This window comes from Cannabis sativa, chromosome 9 (genome assembly GCF_029168945.1).
Source record: "Cannabis sativa cultivar Pink pepper isolate KNU-18-1 chromosome 9, ASM2916894v1, whole genome shotgun sequence".
NCBI classification, from domain to species: domain Eukaryota; kingdom Viridiplantae; phylum Streptophyta; class Magnoliopsida; order Rosales; family Cannabaceae; genus Cannabis; species Cannabis sativa.
The window spans coordinates 17,010,296-17,023,536 of NC_083609.1; the positions used below are offsets into that span (position 1 = coordinate 17,010,296).

Here is a 13,241-nt window from a genome sequence, read left to right on the forward strand (position 1 = left end):
TTAGGGAGGTGAATCCTGTTGTTAAGTTACCAATGTTAATACCTAATTGCTATCCTTTTCTCAATGTGAATGACAGATTATGAATTAACCTAACTCTTTTCAGATCTTTTAGGTTCTAAATCTCATGTTCTCTAATTAATTTCTTAATTAAATCAACATGAAATCAGCATTAAGCAATAATCTTTTTATCACTAAGGCTATGTAAATACTTTCGTTTCACATCAAAACCTAGACTATCCAATTTTTAGCATTCTCAATTCTCACTTTTCAGATTTCGAATTGAGATCATTAAACATGTAAAAGGTGATCAATCTTGCACATGGAATTAAACACAAATATAGATAGTATTCACAATCAAGATGGAGGAATGGCAATTATTTATTAACTAGGCATAAACTTAAACAACATTCATCATCCTCCCTTAATGGGAAATTTAGCTCATAAAAACAATAATAACATCCATGATTAAATCTGAAACAAAACTAAACATCAAAGAAAGAATAAGGGTAAAAGAAAGAAACTAGAAGGTGATATCGCTCCGGGTCTTCAAGATAGCTTCCTCTCCACTTTCATCCACTTTTCAGGTCTATTTTCGCTTGGTTTGACCTTCTGAATCGTGTTCCTTATATAGGAATGAAAGGTGTGCCTCCAATTGGGAAAAAATTTGAATTAGGTGAAAAACTGCATTTTCCGTACCTGGTCGTGACCAACTTAAAGGCTGGTCGCGACTACAGGCAAATCTCGAAAAACATAGATTCTGCCAAATCTCCAAGTCGCGACCGTGGTCGCGACCATAAAAAAGGGTCGCGACTAGCACGATCCATGGTCGCGACTACTGACACCCAAAGAGCAGATTTTTCCGTTTTTTTGCCAGTTTATCCCGTCTTTTCACCAATTGACTGAATTTGAACTTTAACACCCCGGGAACTTGAAACAATGAAAATCAAGCGTAAAACCGCTCCAAAAGACACCAATAGACGAGAAAATGCTTACTTTTCAAACCCGAAACATAGGCTAAATATAACCTAACAATAGAGGTGGAGAAATATTTGGTAGATGTGCAGTTCTAAGATCATTAAGTTGATTTTTGAATTATATCCAAACTTACCTCCCTAGAAATTCGATTTGCATATTGATGATTAGTTACTAGTTATTGCCTAAGTGCTTCTAGGGATATACCCTAGTGATAGGAAAATTTCAGAATGATGAAATAGTTGGGTACTTAGTGTAAACCATTACTAGATTCATGGATGACCTAATCGTAATCTTAAGAAAAGCTAGAACTGTAAACCAAGGTTTGCATGTTTGTTAGCTATTCCAAGTGATTAGGGGTGGACCATCTCATAGTCATTAGATAAGAAAGTGTTTGTTTAAACAAATACTACTTTTCTAAGAAAATGACTAAGTCTGAAAACAAAGTAGCAAAGTAAAGGAGATAATTTTCTTGATTCCATAAGTGTTCTATCATCTTATTCTTATAAGATGGTCCCACTGCCTCTGTTGTCTTGACACAACCGAAGAGGTCAATACCATTTAGTTTTCTTAGACATAATTCACGGTACCTTGTCGTAGTGGGAGAGTTTCAAGGAACTCACCCTATTATGACTTGGAAGACACTAGTGATTAAAATCCATTGTGAGTTTAAACAAGTAATGGATTGTCAAGATAAGAAACTAAGAAGCAAAGCCAAGAGAACTATGGTTAAAACCATTCATATGGAACAACCTAAAGTTTTCTATTAGAAGAACATGAAAGGAAATTTTCGTTAATAAGTCTATTCAATGGACTTAACAAAACTTCCTGTTCCTAATATTATAGGTTTAAGTTTATCTAAACCTATGGCTTGTGGTATACCTGGTAATTACTTACTCTAATGCAAGCAACTTACTTTAGTAAGATGCTGAAGCATTTTCTTTTCTAATGGCAATCTATAGAAGCTTCTCGACTTCTAGACATAGATTTTATTTATCTAAGGAAAAGTCTCAACTATTCCAGAAAAGATAAAGCCATGAAAGAATTCCTTCAATCAACAGTGAGATGTCTCAGATATGCTTTAGTATGCCTTAGACCAGACACCTGCTGTTGAGTGGGAGTAATGAGTAGATATCAGATTAATTCAGGAAAGGAACATTGGAAGACAATCAAGTAAATCTTAAGATCAAGAAGAGGAACTGTATGTTAGTCGATAAGGGTGTATTTAATACTCTTAGACTACACCAAATCAGATTTCTAGACTTGCCTTAGTGCTAGAAAGTCTGCTGATGAGATGGTGATTACTCTGGGGGTGGAGTAGTGATTTTGGAGAAGTGTAAAAACCTATCTGAAGTCTCTAAGTCTGCCAGAGAGAGATTGAATGTTAAAGTTGCAGGAAAGGTACTTATTCAGTCTAAGGAAAGTTCTATACATTTTTGGCACTGTTCCAACATTTCTTAACTACTAGTGTTACTTCCTGATTAACCAAAAAGTAGTTGCCAAAAGTATAGAATCCAGTATCCCAAGAGAGTAGACATATAGAGAGGAATTTCACAATATCAAGGATTTTGTGATTAAGGAAATGTAATGGTGGAGTAAAGGTTGTGTTTAATTCAATCTGTCAGATCCTATTACGAAGAGTATACTGCACACTACACTTGATTTGTATATCAAGGTGTTGAGATTATTTGAAATGCACTTTTTGTTTTATATTAGTGCAAGTGGGAGTTTGTTGGGATTTATGCCCCAAATAAAACCCATTTCAATATATTCTGATTTACTAATTTATAAAGATCAGAAACAACATTTTATGTTGCATGGTTCACATGATTTATTTCATGATTATTGTTTAATGTATAAATTCTATTAAGTCCAGAACATATTTATTTGTTAATGATTATAGTGTTGTCAGCACAGTGGAATATAATCATGTTTATATGTTCGAAAGTTTTAATTCCCTGATTTGTCAGTTCACTGGATTTAGACTGACATGACAATCAGCGATAGGTATTCTTACACCTTGGATAAGTGTTATGTCCTTTCCAGGGCATTTGTAAAGTTTACCAGTATCGGATGTATGGAGTATACATCGGAAGGGACCGATATTGAACTTTGATTAGATATGTTAAAATTTATCGTAATATCTATTCAATTCAATATCACCTAGTTGATCCTAGATCAAATGATCTTAATCCTGATATGATTAGGTTCGATCTCAAGAGTATCATACATGTTCTTTGATTTGTTAGTTAAGCCTACTTTTGAGTCAGGGTGATACGTACATTTTGGGAACATGATAGTATAATTGAGTGGGAGCGCTAAACATAGATAAGGAATCTATAACTTCTATAGGTATTTAGAAGTGAAACGATGATCTCCTTCGAGCTTGGCTAAACAGAGATAAATGGTTGAGTACTCATTTCACTTCGCTGAAATATCATTTATACGGAGCTAAGTGTTTTAAGGATAAAATACATTGAAGGGTGTAACGGTAATTTAATCCCTATATTATGTAGATCATGTATTAGAGGATCATTGATCAAATTAGCATTATAACAATGGATAATTTATAGCGTATCTATATCGTGGAACATATAGAGCGTTCTATATGACTGAGAGTGCAATTCCAAGTTCTAAGAGTGGATTCAACAAGGAATTAATAAGTTAGGGAATTTACTTGGTAAATTCGGTTCGGCTTATTGGAAGCTCGGTTATATAGGCCCATGGTCCCCATACTAGTTGAGACCATACTGCTTGTAAGACTCAGTTAATTGATTTTAATTAATCAATTATAATTCTAAAATTAGACTATGTCTAGTTTATGAATTTTCACTATGTTATGGCTTGATTGTGAAGAAATAGTGTTTTGGGGTTTGTTTGTTAATTAAGAGACTCTATGGAGTCTAATTAATAAATATCATAAATGACAATTTTATTTGATAATTATTTTAATTATTAAATAAATAGTTTTGGCATTTATAGGTTTGAATTGAAAAATATGGTATTATTGAAAAGAAGAATAAGTGGTTGAAATAAAGTGGTAAAATTGTAACTAGAAATTGGTCCACTTATTGTGTACGGCCAAGATGTATTTTTGCCTAATATTTTATTCTTTTTTAATCCATATAATTCAACCCTAACCCTATTGAAGAATAGTATAAAAGGAAGGCTATGGTCTCTTCATCCAACTAATGCCTCCAAAGCTAATAACCTAGCTTTTGATAAGACCTCTTCCTTCTTCTTTCTCTTCAATTTCGAAAACACTATAGCCTATCTTCATAAATATTTTTCAGCCATTAGTGAATGAGTGAGTGCCCACACACATCAAGTGGTATCTCAATCATAGTGTGGAAGATTGTGAAGAATCCAATCAACAAGAAGGAGAATCAGCATCAAGGAAGGAGAGAAAGAGATCCAGGTTCAGATCTTGGTGATGCTCTGCTACAGAAAGGTATCAAGGGCTAGAGATCTGAATAGAAGGAGTCATTATATTCCGCTGCACCCAATGTAAGGTTTCCTAAACTTTATATGTGTTTATTTCATTGTTTTAGAATTCATATTAGGATGTTAATGAAACATACTTGTTAGTAAATTTAGATCCTGGTAAAATATTTCCAACAGTACGAGCATGTTGGTAAAATCCCTGTTCACTGCAAGGACTACGATGATTCACATGCCCGGATTCTGGTTTCGAAAATGCTGCAAGAGGACGCTGAAATCTCAATCCCAATTGAAGGGTGCAGATATGTTAGGGACGTACCACTGATGTTCCTTCCTTGGCCTAAACACTTAATTCTAACATCTGAGGTAACTTCTCTTATAAATTAATTATTAATGATTAGTGGAGTTTGAATATCTTCAACATTCAACCATAGTGAAGTAGGTTCTGCGAATATATGTGCTGTCATGGGATGGATGAACAAACTACTGTTATATCTGTGTTATTTGTCGTTATACAAGCATGTTTAAAAATTTTGGAGGCATTCAATTACAGCCGTTATGCTGCCGAAATTTCGGTAGAATTTGGATAAAATTTGATATATTATGTTCTATTTTGTTTAGGGTCCACTCGCTCAACCGCCTTCAAGACGTGATCCGTCGAAGGGAAAACCTCTGATGCTTTCTCCACAAGGCGGTGGTGCACGGGAAGATGAATTGTTCTCGAAAAAAAAGATGGACTTGATCCCTACATCGCTAAAATAGATGGTTCTTGAATTCCTGAACCTCAAAGATAAATGTGATATAATCACAATTCCTGTACCCCGAGGATTCATAGCACTGCGTACCCAGATCACGTTATCTGGAGAGGATTTGCAGCAGGTTTCTACGTGTGACTTCATCGGCAACCAGGGAATGCTATTTGGAATGATGTATACTCTTCTTTAATCTAATTAACCTTATATATCAAATTCTAGTCAAATTATTATAAGACACTAATACTTAACAATTTTTTTGCCAGGCACATCTGAGAGAGCATCAACGGTATGAGAATTTTTTTCAAGTTTTACGACCCAGAGCTTCTCGTAGTGAATGGGAAAACCGATGAAGAGAAGAGTCAGTCTTTTGACAATGCGGCAAGACGATTGGCTGATTGGTTATCACTGATGAATAACAATCACCAAATGTTCTTTATTCCTTGGAATATCGGGTAAACTCTATTTAATTCTTTAGTACTAATTGTTCATTTCTATATTATGACTTCAAATTATTTTTATACTATCTTACTTATATTCCAAAATAATTTTCTAGTGCACAGTGGACGCTAGAGGTGGTTACGCCAAAGAAAATTATCCATTTAGACCCTGTACGTGGCTGCCCAATTCCCGAAGAAACTACTCAAATGATTGGAAGGTAATAATTTAATGACTTCTTATGTAACAAATTTAAATTAACTAATGAATTGAAATGCTAATATAATTTTTCAAAACAGTGCATTCAGATATATAGGGGATGTACATGAGTATCTTGGCCTGTGGCAAGGAATTTTACTAGCAAATTCTCCAAGACAACCTAAAAGCCAAGAATGTGGTTTTTATGTTTTGAAATACATGACTAACATCGTCGCACGTGCAAACCCCAACCGTTACATACAAGATCAAAAAGCTGTAAGTTTTAATTATTGATTATAGTTTTTATTATAATAACAAATATATAATATACATATATATATACATCAACTAATATAAATTTTTAATTTTTTTAACAGTTTGGGGTATGGGGCAATACGATCCAAAAACTGAATTGTTACCATTACAGCGACAGTGGATAGAACGATTGATGGCGGTGATTCACGATGACAATTGAGGTTGAAAGGCCCAAGAATTTTTCTTCCTTATGTAATTTTTTTAGATTGACTTGTAGTTAGATTTATTAACTTATTAATATTTTGGACTAATTTTACATTAATATTTATGTAATATTTAATTACTTTTATAAGATAAAATTATGTATTTTAGCCAATTTTAAAATTAATTTAAATAATATTTAATTTACCTTTTAAAAAATAAATAGGTAATTTAAATTAAATAAAATAACATATAAATTAATAAATATATAATTAAAATAAATTATATAAAATTAAAAAAACTGAAAACTGTTCATGTTTTGCGTCAGTTCCTACGCTATTTATGGCGTCGGTTATTAGATAGGAACCGACACCATAGGGGTATATATGGCGTCAGTTTTTAAAAATCCTTTATCGTCGCCCTGATCAGCGTCAGTAGAGAATTTCGCCAGAACCGCCGCTGAAAGAGCTTAAAAACCGCCTCTAAAGGAGGTTTTTGTAGTAGTGTCTATTTTTTTATTAAAATTTATATTATAATAAACTCTTCCATATTTCTAAATGATTGATTATGTTGAAAATAATATTGATACAAACAGTTTGGTGAACGATGTTTGTTTCATTTTAGACATGTGTAAAACAACTTATTTAAATCTTATTTTGATGACAGTAAATTATCTAATTTTAGAGGATTATATATAAATAATTACAATACTATATCATGCGCATATTATGCACTTAGAATTAATAACAAAGAGTGAGCATGGAAAATAATATTACTCATGAATTCATGATGTATAAAATTGGTATAAGTATCTCATGTTATAACGAATCGTACCATCAACCATGTTAGGTGTTGTACCTACACATAGATACAAGTAATATGTCCCGACCGCCTTAACTAGCTAGGCCAGGCATATATACTGCTCATGTTTTCAGTACTAATAAAAAGACTGCTCTCCACTCTCTTCTCTTCATATCTTACCAAATTTCCAACAAAAGGTTTCTACCATTACTAAATTATACACACACAACTCATGAATGCATATTAGTAAATATTAATCAAAGATATCTGAAATCCCAAAATCTGTGAACTGTTTGTTATAACCATGTAATGAGAACCCATTTACCATCGAACACCAGCATGCTCAGATGTGCATGTACGTACATGAACGGTTTCTTTCTTTACAAACCAAGTTAGAATGGAAGAATTTTAAAAATAAAATATATATATATATATATATATACATATTATTAATTACAGAGACAAGGTAAATTCTCCATGTATAAGGTTATAAAACAAAATGTACGTATAACTTGAAATAATTGCTATAGGTTAACTTAAAATGAAATCAACCGCTTAATACAAAGATTGATCAGCGCAGTTAAGGTTTTGAAATTAATTATACCAGTTTATTTGAAAAATGTACAATATTTTGGTCTGATATAGAATCATTTATCTATCTCTCTATTAGTTTATATGATACATATTCTTTAATTTACCGGAAAAATTAACATATATATAAACCTATATTTATAGAGTTCGCGATCTGTAAGTTACCCAAAACGAAAATTAAATAATAAACACATGTATATAGTATAGGAAAATTCTACCATGCATCCCCTTAAAATGTATATATTGATGCACCCTCATCTGTTTTAACACTCGAAATAATTTTTTAGTCAAATGTTTTCTCATGGTCATGTACGTTTTAGTTATTTAAGATATCTTGCAAAATTTTAAGAAATTAATTTGGAAAAATTTAACACGCCGAAAATTACGTTCAAACAGTGTATTGCACGCGTGACTATTTTATTTTATACGGGTGTAAAATAGACTGTTTGAACATTGTTTTCTATATTATAAATTATTCGGAATTTCTCAAAATTTAGTAGGTTATCTTAAATAGCTATAACGCATGAATATGAAAAAAAATTAGACTAATTTTTTTTTTCTAGATGCTGAAGTAAGTCAAGGTTGTATCAGTACATCTATTTTTAGGGTGTATATTGTAGAATCACCCTATGGTATATAAGAATTGGTCATTTGGTATATATGCTAATTAACTTAAAATAATACTAGCATGACTTGTTAGAAATATATGAGACATTAAAATATGATGAACAAAAGACAAAAATAATTACAACTCCAAACCAAACATTATAAGAATTAAATTAAATAAAGAGTTACAATCCTAAAGTATAAAATACAAATAATAAAAAAAAATTATAACTCAAAATTCAAAAATACAAATAAATATAAAATAATATAAAAGTTTATATATAATAATAACTAGTCTGTATATATATATAATATGAAATATATATTATATAAATGATATATAATAGAAATTGTTGGAATTTTTGTGAAATTATTTAAAAATTAAAAAGTGAAGTGTGTGAATGATTGGAGTCCCACATGGGATAGGAACACTTCATTAGAAGTGTATAAATAGTGCATGTTTGAGAATTGGGTATGGGCCTCAATGGGTACCCAGTTTTGCGCGCATGAGTGAGGACTCACACACGCGCTGCCGCCATTCGTCGGGCCGGTGAGGTGTCACTTAATTTTTTAAAGAAAAACTATTTAATTAAATAAAGATTTATTTTTTACTTATTTATTAATTAATTTTAATGTTATAGTAAAATGCAATCAGTCAATAATCCACTTTTTACTGCCACGATCCAACTCCTCCTCCACGATAATATTATTATTTTCTTACCATTTATTCTTGGATCGAGTTCCCTATATATAAAACAACGAAAGACCACATCCTTTTCAACATCAAACCCTACGATTTTTCTTAAAGCAAAATTTAGGGTGTAATAGAGCGATATAGTTCGGTGCAGAACATATCGTACGTATGTAGAGACTGTTTTATCCTGGAGACGCCGTGATTGCTAGACTGTCGTACACACTTCGAACAGAGCCGCGAAACGTCTTAAAGAAAGCGACATTGTCTGCGACTCAGCCAGAATTTTCTATAGGTAATTCATTTCAGTTTTATTATTTTTAATTTTAGTTTAACAAAAATGTATAGTATATGTAAAAAGTGCATATAGTATATATATAATTTTATATAGTAGAGATATAATATAAATATATGTGTCTAGAGGAGAAGAAGAGAATAAAACTAGAGAATAGAACAAAATAAAAAGAGATAGAAGAACAAACACTTGAATTGGAGATGGAGATCAATAAAAGCTTGAACAAGGTTTTTACCTCTTTGTCTAAGAAAATTATTTCCCTCTCTATAAAACACTTAAGACTTTGTAGAAATACTTTTGAGAATTAACGCCTTACAACTCTCTAGTTTTGTGTTTGAAAGATAGAAGAGAAGAGTATTTTTCAAAGGATGAACCAAGATCTCTATTTATAGTATTTAAGATCTCACACTTTGAAATTCAACACCCTACAGTACCCCATGACTATTACCATCTCTTAATTAGATGTAAATGAGATTAAGTGAGTGATTTGGAAGTTATGGGATGTAAAGACCGCTTAGCTTAAATTTGGAAATTAGCAGATAATTAGGGTTTAATTATGAAAATTAGTTATTAATTCTAAATTAATAATTTATGATGATTTATTTGAATTCAGAATGCATATTATATGTCATATAGAGAAATTTTATAATTTTGCATGTTTAGTGCCCGACAACATTGGAACGCGGTGTATGGCTTAGTAGAATCACATCTTAGTATTTTAGTTTAGCAGGGCGATGTATTTAGACATTGTGAATGTCGAGATTAGTCGGGAATTTAGAATTTCCCAAAATACTCTTAGTGCCTTTTAAGTGGTTTTGGTAGGGGAAGGGCAAAATAGTCTTTTTGCCATTAGTAGTTTGTCTTTTTAGTGGACTTAGTTTTATTAATTAATTGGTTTTCTTTTATGAGTTATAAGCTGATATTAGTATGATAATAAAGATTAATTTATTCATCTTATAAGAAAATAAGAAATTTCTAAAAGATTACATTTCACTCTCAAGTTCTCTCTCTCTTTCGAAACCCTCAAAACCAGCTGGCGTTGCTGTGTGTTTCTCCATTTTCTTATTGGTTCCAGCAGATTTTAAGGGATCTTGAACTCTAGGTATGCCTCTTGTAGTTCCCTCTTTAGTTTCTTATTTTTGAAGAAAAAGATTAATGCATGTTTTTGGGTTTTTGGTTACTGTTCTTGTTGCTGGAGTTTAATTATGTTTTCAGTAGTTAAAGTATGTTTATTTAAGGTGATTTGAGTAGGTTTTGATAGCTAGTTAGTAGGATGAGCAAGCTTTGAGTTTTTGAACTCAAGCTTGGCTCATCAATGGTGGTTTTTGTATTTGTACATGAAGTTGTGTTTTGTTACTTTGAAATTTATCTTTAGGATGCTTAGAACAGGTGTGGAAGGTTTCATGTGGATTGGGGTTGTTTTGGTTGAGTTATAGAATTTTCGGTCATTCCTGCACTGAACTGGAATTCCGGTTGGCTCCTAGGAATTTTTCCAGAACCGGAATTCCGGTTGGGGGCAATTTTGGGAACCCTAGTTTTTCCCATTGTGTTTATTTAGGGTATTGCCATGTTATTCATCGATAGGGAAACTTTTAGTTTCAAGTTTAAGTCCCCGAAAAGTGATTTAGCGTGTCGCTTACCTATGTTACGATTGATGTAATTTAGGAGCCTGTAATTCACCGAGCAGCTGTTCCACTCAGGTTGACCGGCACACCTGAATTCAGAATCGAGGTAAGATTAGTATAATGTCATGCATATACTTATGCATGTTTAGCGTACATGTTAGTTTCCATCAGAATAACATATTAGATATATGTTAGGAAAATTTTATATAGCCATCAGATTAGCATATCAGGGCAACAGTGAGGTGTACATAGAGTTGCACCGAGATGCCATCAGATATATGCTAGGTTATCAGATAGTATGGATTAACTGCTACCACATCAGTGTGATTAGAGTACTGAGTATAGGCTTGATTCGCGGTTAATCATACTTTGTCAAGATCGATCCTGATTCAGTTAGGGTTATGGTTAGGTGTATGGGCGCCTAATTATAACCCGGGATAGTAGTATGTTTATTATGTTATGCTTTTCTTACTGAGTCTGTCGACTCACAGTGCTATTGCTATGTGTAGGTAAGGGCAAAGCTAAAGTTGAGGAGCCATGAGAGCGAGCAGGTGAAGATCGTACATGTAAGGGCGGTTAGGCCTGGAGCGTACGATCCTCGGGACATCAGGGCTTTTGTTGTTTAGTCGCTGGGCGACAAATCTTTTGCAAATGAATAGCAAACTTTTGTAATTGTATTTTGTAAACGGATCCCGAAATTTTTATAAGTATAATATGTTATGTTTTAATTAAAAAGCAAAATTTTAATTATTCACGTTTTTCCAATAACCTCGTTGATTAGCAACGAGCTGCACAGTACGTTGAAAATCACGTTAACACGCCTATGAATTACATGGGAGCTGTTAGAAAATATCCCTATTATAAATAACGTTCCAATAACAAAGCTAAAAAAAACCAATAACTAGTTACTAGTTATCAAAATTTCCAACTTTTCTAAATAACATTCCAAAGCATTCTCAAATCATTCCTTCTTTATTTTACATAATTTATATACATTGTAAATGTTAAAATTAAATTCTCGGAAGCTATATTTGTATTATAACTTTTAATTTTAAAAGATTAAGTTGTGTAACTACTTTTTATAGACTTAAATAAATAATATGAAAATTAAAAAATGAAAATAACTCTACCTCTCTTATATTACATTTTATATAAATATTAACTCACAATCATATTATATAGTAATTATTACATAAAACTCTTAATAATATTATATATTCTACTCATAATAATATATATAATATATCATAATTTTAATCTTAAATATTATATTATTTAATTAATAATATAACATGAAGATCTATGTATAGATAAATTGATGAACACAAAAAATACAAACAAAAATACAGATCCGTGTAGTGCACTTACGAATTGAAGATTCTAATAATGGGATGAGAGAGATCTTGCAGATGTACATGTTCATCAAAGATAAGAAGGAGAAGAGAGAGGGTACAGCTTAATCAAATGCGTCAAGGGAAACTGAAGTTATTTATATAATATATATGTATGTATATGTTTATGCAGATCAGCCCTTGATTTTGATGTGTATATATGATCGAAGCTGTACTCTCTCTCTTCTCCCGTTAGTCTTGATGATTATAAAACAAAATCAAGAACTGCAAGTTAGCACGATCTATTAATGTATATATATGGACTATATGTATATATATATATAATGTATAGATTGATATATAATAAGCTTGTTATATATAGAGATAAGGGGAACGACTTTCTGATAGTATAGTGATCAATAATAGTTCATGTACTGATCATGTTAAGCACACTTGGGCCATATGGCTGTTCTAATACGACATATAAAGGTCAATAATTCAAGCACACAAGATGGACTGGTATGCAACTTGAACCTTCTCAAGGGTCCCCCTCCCTAGCCTTTCATACATGCATTTCCATTTTATCAGCTTCACTATCAAAATATATATTTATACATATTCAATTAATGTGTTATTCACTATATATCTAGACACAAAATAAAAGTACTATAACAAATACCAAGAAACTGTTATATATAGTGAAACAATATGGATCAACTATACGGGTGTAATTTTTGTCCCTATCCGTTGGAGCATCTATGTTCTTCGATCATATAAAAAATCACAACCCAAATTATATTTTGAGTAATTTATATTTTGAATATATTATGAGAATTTAATCATCTTTGTTTAATATAAGTCGCACTTGTTAAAAATGATTTGTCACATAATTTATGTGTCAAGTTTTTATGTGATTTATGTGTGCACATCTCATTACTATATATTTAATGGAAAATGTTTCAATGGTTATATCAAATTTGCAACCATCATGATTATATTTATTTTTAGTTATTGGATCACTATTGAATTGTTGTGACTAATTTA

The 13,241-nt window shown here is 31.8% G+C and overlaps 1 long non-coding RNA gene across 1 annotated transcript; it reads right to left on the minus strand.

Moving 5' to 3' along the window:
• Nucleotides 1-360: 360 nt before the first annotated feature.
• LOC133030776 (uncharacterized) lies at nucleotides 361-12,797 on the minus strand. The gene is made up of 2 exons (XR_009684327.1): nucleotides 12,235-12,797; nucleotides 361-10,955 (listed from the first exon to the last, which is right to left on the minus strand). It is a non-coding gene; the product is annotated as an uncharacterized LOC133030776 (long non-coding RNA).
• Between the last annotated feature and the right edge of the window lie 444 nt (nucleotides 12,798-13,241).